At 40.6% G+C, this 14,665-nt stretch overlaps 1 long non-coding RNA gene across 1 annotated transcript in view; it reads right to left on the minus strand.

The window, feature by feature from the left end:
• Positions 1-14,665, minus strand: part of LOC108884856 (uncharacterized) — a 41,993-nt gene that overhangs the window by 6,655 nt on the left and 20,673 nt on the right. The gene's annotated exons all lie outside the window — the stretch shown is intronic.

A 14,665-nucleotide genomic window follows, 5' to 3' on the forward strand; every position in this document is an offset into this window, starting at 1 on the left:
CAGACCTCAAGGTTAATGAGTTCAATTGGACCCATTTGAGAGATTATCACGTGTGACTCAGAAACATAATTCTGTAAGACTCTGAGGGTCCAACAGTCTGAACAACAATGTTGTTTTCTTGCTAAGAAAAAGCTGTGTACAGTAGGTCTGTTATATTCTCATATAGCCACCAGTTTCTGTGCAGAAGAAGAATGCAGAGACAGGCTGATATTACTGTGCTGCTTCAGTCACAGTCTTCAATATAATGGGAAAATCTACAATATAACTCCACACACATGCACACTTTGCACACTCAGTCCGAGTCTGGAGAGTTCAGCATTCCTGAGAGGCTTAGATGCCGGCTGAAAAGAATGAGCAGCCACACAGAGGGATCTCCTCACGAGATAGAGAGCCATGTGGCCTGCTTTCAGCCAGATTACAGAGTCGGCCTGAACACTCAGCGTGACCTGAGGACTGGAAGGAGAGAGCAGAGAGCGAAACACACCGGTATCACTTTTCAAAACAGGCAGATTAGTGTGTGTTGTTTTAATCATTTACCTCTGCTCTGAGACTGAAGGAAAGGTATACTGTTAGAGTAAGAGACTGAACGAGAGGAGGTATTTACATGGGCATTTCAAGTTGTATGCATCACAGTGTGAATATAAATGGGACTATTAGTGTTTCTACGTGTGTGTCTCTTTTGTTTTGCATCTATCTTTACATCATTGTCAGTTTCAGTGCAGGATGTTTGACATTTGACCCTGTGGTGACTTTAGTTTTACAGCCTCCTGTCTCTTAGAGTCTGACTGATGACTATTGGCTGCTGTCACTGAGAGCAATTAGTAACCATGGGCGACGTGATACAACAAGTGAAACAACGTCTTAAATCAACTGATGTACCCAGCAGGGATCATTTCCATCAGATGTCTTAGATACAGAATTATCAATGTGATATTAAAGGAGATGGGAAACTTTAAAGACACAGACTGGTAACCTCTGGTTTATTTAGATGGTGTTAGTAAAATCAGGTTTTTGGTCCATGTAACAGTCAAACAGCCAAACATCCATCAGCAGGGCTGACATGATGTCAGCACCTCTCTGCAGAAACATAAAGTGTATAAGAGAAGTGCACGGCTGGACTCACAGAACAAGACTCCTTGTCCAAAAGGGCACGGAGCCGAGGAAAAAGCCCTGGATCTCATTCGGGTGTGAGGAATGTACGTGTTTGGGAAGGGTCTGGTGTCTTGTATGTGTGAGTGTGTGTCTGTGTGGCAATGCCTTCCTGTATGACTAAGCGTATGTTTGTGTGTGTGTTTGTGTGTGTGCGTGAACGTGCACATGGATGTGTGTGAGTGGGTGTGTGAGTGGGTGGGGGTCAGGAGTGCACCATTGTGACAGTGCTGGCTTTTATTGATTCAGCTGGGGTAAGACCGCTGCAAATGTCAGAACTGCAACAGGCCAGTGTCCAAAGGACTTCCACCACAAAATTTACTGCACGACTCCATCCTGCACAAACACACTCCGCGGCAGAACCAACCATCGGTGTGAAGCTCTCCTAAATCTCAACAATATAATGTTCATGAGCTAAGGAAACCATATTTCTGTTTCCTGGAAGCTGTGCTTCCCTTAGAATCCATAAGACAGACACGTCACACTCTGCATAGTTTTTTTAGTTGCACATAATCTATATGTCAGCATAAAACAGGACAGCAGAAATAAAAAGATGTGGCAGAAGAGGTTTAAAGCTATGACCACTTATTCCCTGCGAGAAAAAAAACAAACTAAAACACAAAACATGATTTAGCAAAGTACAAAGGAAAGAAATGAGAAAAGCAGATATGAACAGAAAACTTCAGCACCAGACACCAACAATAGTAAAAAGAATATTTGTGTGGATGCATATAAAAGAAAATAAAGAATTAGATGTAATCATCGGACATGAATGACAGCATTTGTCTTAAAATGTGCACTTTGGCCTCTGTACACCACAATACCAGAGGGAAAACTGGTCATGTTTGATTTTTATAAAACTATATAGATATATATATAGATATAGATAGATAGATAGATAGATAGATATGTACAGAGATCAACAGGAATTATTGACATTTTTCAGTCCATGTTTAGCAGCTGCTTTGACCTTTGAACTTTGAAAATGTCGTTTGTTGGGAGAATATTTGAGGTCAAGGCTGAGATGATCTGGATTAGCTTTGAGGAACTTTCTGTCATTTTTACTCATTGATCCTTTTTTTCTGTCTTTACTCTTCAAACCTGCAGGGGCACAGCTGCCGACTGTGGAGAGCTTTGTGCCGCAGTCTTTTAAAAAAATGATTCCAGATGGAGGCCAAGACGAGCTGAGGTGGGGAGATCCTTCACAGCTTTTCAAGTGGCATGACAGCTCAGACCTGGAGAGCTGTGAAGCTCTGCTGCCCACTCACTCAGGTTCTGTGGGAGTGGATGTGCAGGACAGAAAGACAGACAGAGGGAAACAAACAGAAAGACAGGCAGAGACAAAGACTAAAAGAAAAAAGCCCCTGGGGGAAAGAGTTTGTTTACTGATCACAAAACGCTTTCAGCCAATCCAGTGCAGCGACACTGATGATGTCCCACAAAAGGACAGAGAGAACCCACAACCCCTCTGTTTTTCATTAACACTTGAGGTTACCTTTTTTCTGTCTCTCTAACACAGTCCAGCTTGAGGCACCGGGAATCAGTTCATCTTTCCAGCACACAGGCACACTGCTCAATGTGTCTTTGTTTTCCAGAGGAGAACTGTCCTCCTTTTCCTTGAAATGGGGGTCTGTTTCTTTTGGACACACTCCCTATCAAATCCATCTCCAATTCAAAGCTGTCGTGGTCATAACTGTCCTGAGAGTTTATATTTTCCACAACACCTCAGATGTGGAGAAATAACTATTTACTCTCCTCTCTCACTTTCTCCCCCTCTTCTCACCTCTTTCCTTTCTCTCCTCCTGTCTTTCCTCCTGGATGTATGTCGATCCCATGATTCATGGTTTTTGGCCAGGAGCTGCAGCCGTGCAGTTATATGTGGAACATTCCACTTACAGCAGCAGACACTATTTGCCCTGTGATTATGCAACTTTATTATATCCCACAACACAGCAGATGGTTAAAATACTCTAAATTCTTAATATTTTCTGCATTTCTGATACATTTGTAGTGTTATTTAATCACATTTAATGCCAGGAAATACAATAAATATCAGCATATTCCTTTTTTAAAAACCTATGAGCATACTTTTTTTAAAATAAATATACAGCTAACAGCCAGATAGTTAAAGGCTTTCACAGATGGCAGCATAACACATCAAAACCTCCAACAGAACTGTCAGGAGTAGAGTTGAATTGTGGGTAATGTAGGCACCAAGAATGAGTGGGCTGGAACAGACAGTATATCTGGTTCTTGTGCGACGCTAAATTAGCACAAATGAGATATAACATGTTATCAGTGAGGTGCTGGCACACTCATTTGTTAGCACTGGAGCCAGATTAGCTGTTTCCTCCAGTCTTTATGCTAAGCTAAGCTCACTAACTGCAAGCTGCAGCCTCATATTTACCACACAGACAGACATGAGAGTAGTATGATTATTCTCTTCAAACTCAACAAGGACACAAATAAGCGTATTTCCTAGAATAGAAAACTATTAAAGGTTCACATTCTGCAGTCTCTACTTAGAAAGTTTCTCTACTTGAGTCAAATTAGTCTGGAATTTCATTTCTTGCCAAAACTGCCAAAAGGTTTTCATGTAAAATTAGCATGTACATGATTATACCATGAGCCAGAAACAAAACTGTCTCCACAGTCGCCCCGTTTGAAAAGACACTGAATGACTGGCATCAACAGAATACACACACCCCCAACACGAAACTACAAGAAGAAAAAAAACAAAAAACTCTTTGACTTAATGGCATGTTTTCAGTCAAACGTCTGTCCTCTGACGCGCTGGCGTGCTTTAACCCCACTATTACCCCACTAAAAAGGAGACTCTGTGATTGGTGGATTACCCGGCCCACTACTGGCTGTGCTGCGTGACCCTATTATCAAAATATACAAGGATACTTGCCACATTCAAAGGCTGGTGTGCTAGCGGCCGTGGGGCTTTTTATAGGTCCCCCTGTGCTCAAATAAAGCTTGGTTCACTTGGTTGGACAACGGTGAAAAGAAAGCAGTCGTTTATATGTGTACAGTATACAGTCTGTGTGTGAAAGACAGACAGAGACAGAGAGAGACAGTTGAAGGGAGTGTCTGAATCTGTCTGCAGGCTTGTATACTGTATGTTCCCTGCAATCTGACACCAATTAATTTGACTGACGGCCTTATAATTATTACCAAATGTAGGTGTGGTAAGTTAAAGCTTGGGTCGCTGTGACTTCCTGTCGTATGACGGGTAATTTTCTGGTTAGAGAGGTGGTGGTCCCACTTTGATATCTTTCTTTTTCATTGCCATAATTGATAGCTTCAGAAAAAGAAACAGCACTGATTTACCTAGAGCCTGGGGTTTAAAAAATGACACAGAAGACGGATACATACAGATTATTCTAAGAGAGAATTTTAGCTCTCATACTCCACCGTCCTGGGCTGCTTCTGAGTGACCCTGTGCAAAGTTTATCACTGCAACCTGTCAGAGGTATGGAGGTGCACCATCGGTCAGGAGAACCCAGCTCGCTCAGGTCAGCTTATGCAGCTGTTGCTCTAAAGAGGAGGGGAGGGACCAGGCCGGGTTTCTCTGGGGGTTCCTGAGGACAAGAATGTGGACGGGAGAAAGGGAGTGACGCGGTGATTCTGCTGAGTTCAGCACAAGTCTGCAGCTGCTCTCTGCTCCGTCTCTACCTGGACACTGAACTTCAGACAGCAGCACTGAGCACGTAATTGTCCCTCAATTGATTCAATGACAAAATAATAAAATCTGCTGCAGCATCAGTCAGATTGAAACTGAAGTTAAAGTGTCTTTATCTTTTGCAACGTGAGGTATTTGAAACTGAACTTCTGGGTAGAGAAACATTTAAATAAGATCCTCCATATTTGATAGGAAGCATCACAGTTGGTGGGTGTGGTTTTACCAAATACAGTGTGATACAGAGCTGTGGTGAAATATGGAGGAGTGTGTATTCACCCCTCCCTCGCCACACTGTTAGATCAGCAGCCAGGTGAAGAGGAAGAAATGAATAAACTGAAGCCAAACAAAAGTTTTTTTTCCCCCACATATATATTCAACATACAGCATAAGATAACGCAGCAATTAACACAGGGCACAGGTTCAGAGCTTGGAGAATGTGTTTTAGTTTTTATGTTAAAGAAGTTAAGATGTGTCAGTTTTGTGAGACTGCTACTCCACATACAGGGGTTTTAAATTCATTATTTCCACTGAATCTCCTGACATAATGATCATAATCAACTCCCAGAGTATTACATTATCCTCTATTATCAAACTATGTGCCTTCAGTCTGCACAATGAACAACACAAACTGCTTCTATTCAATGTCAATTTTCTCTTTTCACCACCTGGTTTCATCTACAGGACCACTCTGCTCCATAAATAGGCCTATTCATGTACCTAACCTACACTGATCTACTGCAGGAAATGAGCTCCATACGTGCAGACCACCGAGACTCCACAATACAGTACCCCCTCACAAATATGGCCTCCAGTGTTTTGACTGTGTCACAACCATCAATTATGAGATGTGTATCAACTGGGACATGCTTTTGATGTGCTAAACTATGTTTCTTGTTAGACTGCCACAGTGAAACATCATCTGAACAATACATAATAGGAGGAGAAGGCTGGATTCTCTTGTGACATGTTCTTTTTTATTTATTTTACTTTAATATAATTTCATAATCTAATCTTAGCTGGTAGTCTGTCAACACTTATGGAATTCATTCATTCAGCTGACGTGTTTCTCTGTAAACATTCCTGAACGTGTTTGATTCTTCGTACTGGACGCCACTTGAGGAAAGTTTACATCTGAGCCTTTCTAAAGTCTCACGATGACACAGTAACAGTATTTAATGGCACTGGCTGAGGTTTTCAGAGTGGAGGGTGAAAAGTATTTGTTGCCCCAAGAAAAAAAACATCCATGAGGACAATAAATGGGCTGCCAGCATCTCTTTAAAATCGAACAAGTGAATCACTCCCAGATGGATATGCATAGATCACAATGAGGTAGTTTGTCACTTGCTCCTCCTCGCTGTCTTTGCTCTGATTGTTTGTTTGGCCTATTATAATGGGAGTTACACATCTTGGTGCAGCTGTCCTTGATTAGCCTCTAAACATACATGTTCACTGTCAGTGAGCACGACCTGAGAACTTCAGTGAACATTTCCTGGAACATTGGCCCTGTGAGGTACAAATCCACAATATCCTAATTTCTTCTCTCTTCTTTTTAACTGTGGTATGCTCTTACCCAGGTTTCATTACTGAGGGCATTATACTCTCCAGGGGATGAATCAAATAAACACTTAAAGAAGAGCACTTTTGAAAACAATGCTGCACAGGTGGATCATATTACTGTGGATTGCATGTCTGTTCCTTTATTTATTTGTTTATTTATTCAGTTTCATATATTTCTGTACTGATGCAGCTGGAATTTGGAAACCAATATGACTGATGTGAAAATCCATGTCAAAGAGTTATTGATCATAAACGCTGCTTATTAGAATTAAACATAATATGAGTCCAGTGGTGTTTATAAATAACTGTGACTGTGTTAGTTTATAGTTGAAGTCCTGGTCCATGATGTATTCAGGATTCACAGTTTCAAGTGAGGTGCACATGAACAATAAAGCAGGTTTTGTTTTCTGAAAACATTCCTACTGTGACCCTTAAGAGCTCCCTCCCTGATGCACTTCCAGGGGACAAAACTCAAAACACAGTCCTTTTATGTGCAAAAATATATTCCCAAGCTCATTCAGCACTTACATGAGGCTTCAAAAGTCTGCAACATTTCTTCTTTCTGTTTCTACCCTGCACTGCCACAGCAAAGTGACAAACTTAAGAGCAGCAGTCAAACCTCAAACAAACTAAAACAATGTGGACATTGTGATGGAAATGAGACATCAACCTTAGCTCCATGTAACTGATGTTTGTGTCTGCCATAGTTTGACAAGTGTCATTTATCACATTTCTATTGTCACATTCAGACACAAACACAGAAAAGGCTTCGTTCAGCAGCTACTCTGGATCGCAAAGCGTTTTAAAGCTTGGCACTCCTCCTCAGGCAGCATCTCATGGCTCCCTTCCCTTTATCTGAGCGCTCTGACTGACCTGCTTGGGAAGCCTTTTCTTCCACTGTTTTTTCATGTCTTCTATTGATACACCAAGTTTCCCACCTTAGCCAAGTGTAAAAGCTGTTTTTGCAATATTCAACCTAGTGTTTCCACTCAGGTTTTTTAACACAACAACAGATGGATGGTTATGCACTTTTATCTAAAAGTCTCTGGTAAAATAAATTGTTTAACTACAGCTGAAGTTTTACATTCATGGTGAAGGACGACTAGGAAAGAGAAAGGAAGCGAGGAGAGGACAGGTTACAGTTCAGCTAAATCGCAGCTCTTCAGGTGGATTCTGTTGGAAAGAGGCCGTGAAGAGCAGATGTGAAAGGCTGGCGCAGGTTTGAGGCCACGGGTCTTCACGGACACTTTAACTGTCAAGTAGTCTTTCAATGAGTAACTTTAATACCATTAAACACAACGGTTCCTGAACACAACACCCTACAAAAGCAGTAAAAACATCTTCAAGACGCAGATGATGCATATTTTTACTGCAGCCTTCATTAGTTTCAATGCAACACCTAAAATAAACCATTTAAGATCATTCAAGAGAAACTCCCCTCAAAATATAAGAAGTTTTTAATTTCTGAAGCGTGTCCGTTGTCTTTGGCCCATAGTATCAGTGTTGCAGCAGAATACAATGTTCAGAGGACCTGCAGATGAAAAATAGAGGACTTTTTGGATGTGTTTGATGTATTGAAAACAGCTAGCAGGAAACTCGACAGTCCTGCCGAAAGAGAAACCTTCCCAAGTCCCAAAGCTGGGCCCGTTAGAGAAGTGGGAACATTGATCACACTGATAGACAAACCAGACACATTCAGAGAAAAAGGAGACAGAGAACTAGGAAACAGAAAAATGGAGTTGAAGAGAAAAAAAGCAAGATGAAACAAAGCTTCATGTTTCTCTTGCTGTTAAAACTGTATTTTTCTCATACCTGAAGTGTTTCCAATGGCTGTCAGCCCATGCTACCTTCTGGACAGACAAATCCAGACTTAAGTAACTCTGTCAGTGCATTTGTTTATATGGAGTACATATCAGTACTCCTGGGGTCATTAATTGACAGGATAAACCACTTCTGAATGCTTCAAAAAATACTCTCTTTTAAAAAATATGTGAAGCAGTTCAATAATGTGTACGTCAGCATTCACAAATGCTCATGAAGTTTCCACTTCTTCCCCCCTCCTCCATCATCATCGCTCCCCTCTCTCTCTCTCTCTCTCTCTCTCTCTGTGACTCTCTCATAGTGGAGGCGTCTCAAAAACACATGCCCGGACCACTGAAACCAAGCTCTTCCAGAGATTTGGACTATTTCAGAGCGCTCCCCACCCCCGACTCCTTGAAGAGATTTCCACAGACGCTGCCACATTCTACCGTTTTCTTCTATTTTCCTCCCATTTTCTGACTCTGTCTTTCTAACTCATCTGTACTATTAATGTGGTCAATATCTGAAATCTGTCTGTTCTTTTCAAATATTTTTCATCTTTTCAAATCTATACCATAACTAGAGTAAAGCGTCTCTCTTCTTCATGGTTCTTATTGTGTGCTCATTTTTTACTTTGGCTCACACGTTGGTGTCAACTGCTGCTAATTCAAATAGTGAGGGCTTTGTGCGAGACGGTCATTGACTTATGCAAACATAATTGGGCTGTGTTATTGACTGATGTGCTCTAAGCCAGACAGAGGGGTGTCTCTGAGTCTGAATCATCAGGTACACAGAGGTGGCCACTCAAACAGCTTTGAAAGTGCAGCTTCTTTTCCTTCTTGTCTTCATTTTTTATGATAACCCCTCATCACATCTCAAAGTGTCCATTTACTCTACTGTTTCTGCACTTGTTCCTGTGTTGAAGCTAAAGTGAGATCTGTGGGAAGTTTTGATTTTGGATAAAATACTAGATTTTCAGCCACATGCTAACATCCATACCAGAGCAGAAGAAAGATTTTAACATCCTGTACAAAACAGGCAAAATAGTACGAACACGTAGCAAAAACACACACGCTTACAAACACAGTTAACCCACTTGATTTTCAGTTCATAACTCTCATGGCAATGTTTGAAATCAATACACCACAGTTTGTTTAGTGGCAACAGTTTATTTAGCCAAGCTGGAAACACATCAGACTGCTGGTTCCCAGCCTTTTTTCATGCTCCATCAATAAACATCCAAGTTCATAAGACAAGACTGTAGATTTACTGCTGCTAAATTACGGGTTGCTGGCTGATTCAGACATAATGTAATTTGTGGTCCAAAACCCAAGAGGTCATCAGTTGTCATTTTAAGGCTAAAATGAGTTAAAGAATAAGTCCAGTGATCTTATTCTCAGTGTCAGCAAATCTCATAAAAAAAAGGCCGAAACCAGCGATGAATTGATCATTGATCAAACTAACAAGACCTGCCTGTTTAGCCAGAACCTAATTCAGCTGATTCCTCTGAGCCACAGAGCTCCATAGTAATCCAGAAAACACAGAAATATCAGAGTCACATCATTTTTCATTCAATGACACATGCACCTTCCTGCTGCTGTAAATACTCTGAATGTGTATTAATCCACAGCTGAAAATAGTACCTAACAAATTACAGTTCACCCCTGTCTGAGTAACACTGGCTAAAAAAAAAAAAAAAAAAAAAAAACTCCAGTGCCTCCAGTCAGGCAGATCATATTCTTATATGAGTTTTAGCATTTTAGTTAAAACTGCTGATGATTTATTTTCAGTTAAATAATAATCAACAAATTAGTAAAAAAAAGCTTTAATAAAACCCTCTGTACGCTATCTACAGGCAAAGTTAGCAACTAGCTAATGAACAGAACGGATCATTTAGCAGCTAAAAATCCCTTAAAAGCTGGTAGAGACCAAAAACAGAGCTAAAAGAGAGTGAATATGGCAATCATGATTTTAAATGAAGGATAATGTTTCTCCATAACTGCTGGATGTGTAAATAAGCAACTGTTTGCTAACCAACTTAAATGGTGATGATATGTCATTCACAACTTGTTTCCACTGCCACCAAGTGGCCAGAATAATCAGTTATTGTTGGTTTAACAAAAGTGATATTTTTGAATTTGGGAAACTGAATTATATTTAAGGTTTAGATTTTAACAATGTGGCATGGACAACAAATTCTGTCTATCCCCATTTGGCCCCATGGTAGAAACCAGGCTATTGGAAGTTATGTTATTATGGCTATAGGTAGTCTGACAGTGCCCTCTTTCACAGCCAACCCAGCTGGTGATGTCATGGCTTTTGTTATTTCAGTAATCTCACATGGCCTCAGTTAAAGCTCTTCCTGCTGTGTGCACCTCTCTCTCCTCATTATCCATCTCCTTCCCACTCTCAGGGTCCCACCCTCTCCTCCTCTTTCAACTGTCCCCTCCCTCACTCCTGCATTCCATCTTTCCCACCCACCTCACCTCTCCTCACTCTCTCCCTCATTTTCTATTTTTCTGGAACTCCTTTCTCTTTCTCTCTCTCTCTTCTTTTTTTTCCCATACTCTCTGATTATCTTTCCAGACAGCCTTCATTCCTAAACAACTACAGACGTATATTCACCAACTCTTCCCATAATTTTCTGCCTCGTTAAAGCACAGGTCTTCAGCATTCAACCTCCTGCAGCTATAATTTGTCACCATATCAAAAAAATATTACAATACAGTACCTAAGAAGAGTAAATTGTTGGAAGACAGAAAACATTTATCAGAGTTGTTAAAAAAAGGTGATTTTTCCTGATCTCCTGGGGCTCTGCTGCTCGCATGACACATGTGATATCTAAAGTGCCAGTGTTTATTTTCTCATCCTCTCTTCAACATCAGGGACTCTGTCACCCTTAACCCCTCACCCTGTTGGAGAGGGGGACACGTCTGTCAGTTCGGCACAGAGACACTCTGAAGAAGTTAATCCAAATCCAGCCACAGGACGCTGCAGCTCCATCTCTTTTCCAGGCATAATTGAGGTTTGCACGTCTGAAACAAAGCAATGTCTTGTCTGGACTCACTGACAGCGATACCTAATACGTAAACCATGCATACACGCTCGCAGACACTGAGATGAGAATCAGGAAATTTCAAAACCTCTGAGACACACAGGGTGTCATTTAGTTGGGAGTCATCTTCAAAGAGGTCTCTTCAAAGACATCTGTGGGTTTCTCTCTGAAAGAAACCAAACACACGTACAGAGCAACATCTCTGCTCAACAATACCTCACAACACGCACAAGAGCTGCATATCCACTCTGGTCGATCAGCCAGTTACTACGAGCAATAAGAAAATAAGATGCTACAGCTGATTTTAGGTCTGCAGCCTATGAATAGATAAGTGGTAGTTTAGTGATCCAGGGTGTTTGATCCCTGGGTTGTGTGGGGTTTATGGGCAAGCCACAAGATTGCAAAAGAAAAACGATTATAATTTGCTCAGAATTTTGCTATACATAGTCAGACATAAACTTTTCGTGCAATACCAACCGCACAACATGTCTGAGACTATGCAAAATTACAAGTTGTTCAGTTTTCATGTAAGAATGCGGAGCAGCAACTACATAAAAAACACAACCCTGGTTTTACATCTGTAAAACAAACACATTTACACGGTTTATCAGTAGAAAAAGAGTCTATTTCATCACTCACTGTATGCTGTTACATTAAAACAGGTTTCAGTGATTCACATGTTTGCAGAAGTGTTAAACAGGAGATACGACTGATCTGTGACCACTTATGTACTTGACTTGAACCTGGACTCAATAAATAGACCTCAAAAACAAACTGACTTGCAGGATGATTCTCTGACTCGGCCAGACAACCACAGTTCTCCATACATGGCCGGGCGGTAGAGAACGGCGCTAATGCTGCACACTCAGGACGCACCAGCTGCTCCTGTTTCCAATAAAGTGTGAGGTGTGGGGGGGGTGGTCAAAAGTCAGAGCTCACAGGTCACAACCTGCAGAGGGGTGAGCACCCTACCTAAATGATGCAACCAAACTGCCCCTTGCCATTTCTATATATAGCTAGAGTTGTAGCTACAGCGTACAAGTGGCTCTTCATGACATGAGCACTCAGTTAGCTGCTGTGATTTATAACCTCAGCTTCATGTGACAGGGTTATACCAGGGACAAGAGTGTCATTCTAGTACAAACTGTGATTCTGTCCAGAGGTCTGATGAGAAGATCAAGGGCTGTTTGGTTTGGCCATGTGTTCCCTCTGTGAACAGAAGTGTTCCTGCACATTATCATATTAAAGAGGATATAGAAGAGGGTGTTACTGCTGCAGCCACCGCAGCTTAAATGTAGAGGAACAGCTGTTTTAAAGGAGAATGATGATCAGAGAGCGTATTAAACATTGAACCAGTGATACTTATTTGGCTTCTGCCCCATTACCACTAGTTGGCCTCTTTCTCATGTTTCAGGCTTCTGTGAGAGAACCTTTCAAATGGTTTCATTTAGAGAAGTGTTTGAGGCTCAAAGAGGTGAGCGCCCAGTATTTCAGTTCAAAGAGACACACAGAGTACACATTTCTTATTCTTATTTCTAATCCCATTAATCATCTCATGACCCTCCAGATGTATCTTGGAGGAACCACTGGACATACACAAACTTTATATAAACCTGTATACGTGCAGTTACAACAGTCAAATGTTTCTTATGTACTAATACATCAGTATTTAAAATATTATATTTCATAATATTACAGGGGGACATTTTTCTTCAGAATGAGTACTTTTACTTGTGATACTTGCAGTATATTTTGCTCATAATATTTCAGTCCTTTAACTGACTTGAATATTTCCTCCACCACTGCTAATAATAAGAATAATCAATCTGAGTCATACTTCCAGCCAAGGGTGGTCTTTAACAGTAAAATTTGCCTTTGCTGTTTTAAATTACCCAGTGTTTACTCAAATTGCAATTGGCTAATTATGAGTTGAGCCTGACAAGTTGGGTTAAGGTTTGTGGTAGCTGCACTGCTGTGGTTATGGTTGGAGTATTAACATTGGACAGTCTGTAAAGCACCTAAATTATACAACCCTAAATTATAACGTTAAACATTTAACTATGGTCAAAGCTGCACGGGAAGAGTCAGTGTTGAAGAGTCTGAGTTTATGAGGACATCAATCCACTGTAACTGTAACAGTTTTGACCAGGATGCATCAGTCATTCTCTCAGCACATCGTGTTTTAAAGTGAGTGTAGAACAATGTATTTTTGCTTCACCAGCTTTATGAAATCTTATCATACACATGTACATATGAAAACTATATAGTTCAATATATTGTCTATATCAATTTTCATGAAGCTATCGCTGTCAGTGCATTACAGGAAAGTTTAGTTGCCACTGTATCCTGGTTTCCAGATGCTCAATGTGAAACTGACATTTTAATCAAACAAAGTCGTTCTAATAAAAAATCTTCTTTGTAATTTTACCAAAGAAACAGAGTATCACACTGGATTAATAAACTCACCCCACAGTAATAAACCACATAAAACCTCTTTAAAAACTTTGACTTTGGTAACTTGAATTTTATCATTCAGTGGTAAATGAACTTTCTATCTGTCCTTAAGGCAGTTAAAGGTTAAAGATCATTAAACAATCTTCAATGTCTGTCTTCCTCTGTGTTATTAAACTCTACTCTTTTGTGCCTGTTATCATCCAGTGAGACACAGAAATTACAGAGTAGCGGCCATTAAGAGCAGGTTCAACATCAGCTGGAGTGATTTGTTTGATTTTAAATTAGTGAGCTGGCTGCAGACAAACTATCCAATCAGACACCAGAGCCATAACAGAACCAGACTGCCACTGGAACGAGTAAAATAAATCATTCAGGCAACATCTCCTCAAAGTGTTCAGCTATCATACATGTCCTTCTCATCATCTTAGGAAAATATGACAACGCATGACCTCAACCAGGGTCATCCTTTGTTTGTCCTCACCATCAGATCAAATTCCTCCCCATCCCCATAAACTAGTGCTGCAAAAGCAAAATGGACTCACAAACCATGCTTCTTTAATGAGCTTACCCTAACAAACAGCTCCATTAAGGCACTCCATCTCTGTTATTACTTAATCTGCTGATTATTCTCAGGATTAACTGATTAAACACTGAGTCTATAAAACATCTAAAATGCCCAGTTTCCCAAACTGACAACTTCAAACTGTTCAAAGATATTTTATCGACTATCACACATGACAATAAGTCAGAAAATGTACATGTTTGGCATTTGTATGTGTAAAATGTCTTTATCAGAATAACTGGCGATTCACTTTCTCTCGATCGACTGTGACTGACGAACCACTGCAGCACTAAACTCCAAATACAACCTGATGACTGATCACGACCTGCCAGAGTAAAGGCAGGACATCATGAAGTCTTGAGGCTCAAAATTCATGTTGAGTATGAGGCTTCATAACAAA

Source organism: Lates calcarifer, linkage group LG12 (genome assembly GCF_001640805.2).
Source record: "Lates calcarifer isolate ASB-BC8 linkage group LG12, TLL_Latcal_v3, whole genome shotgun sequence".
Classification (NCBI taxonomy): Eukaryota; Metazoa; Chordata; class Actinopteri; family Centropomidae; genus Lates; species Lates calcarifer.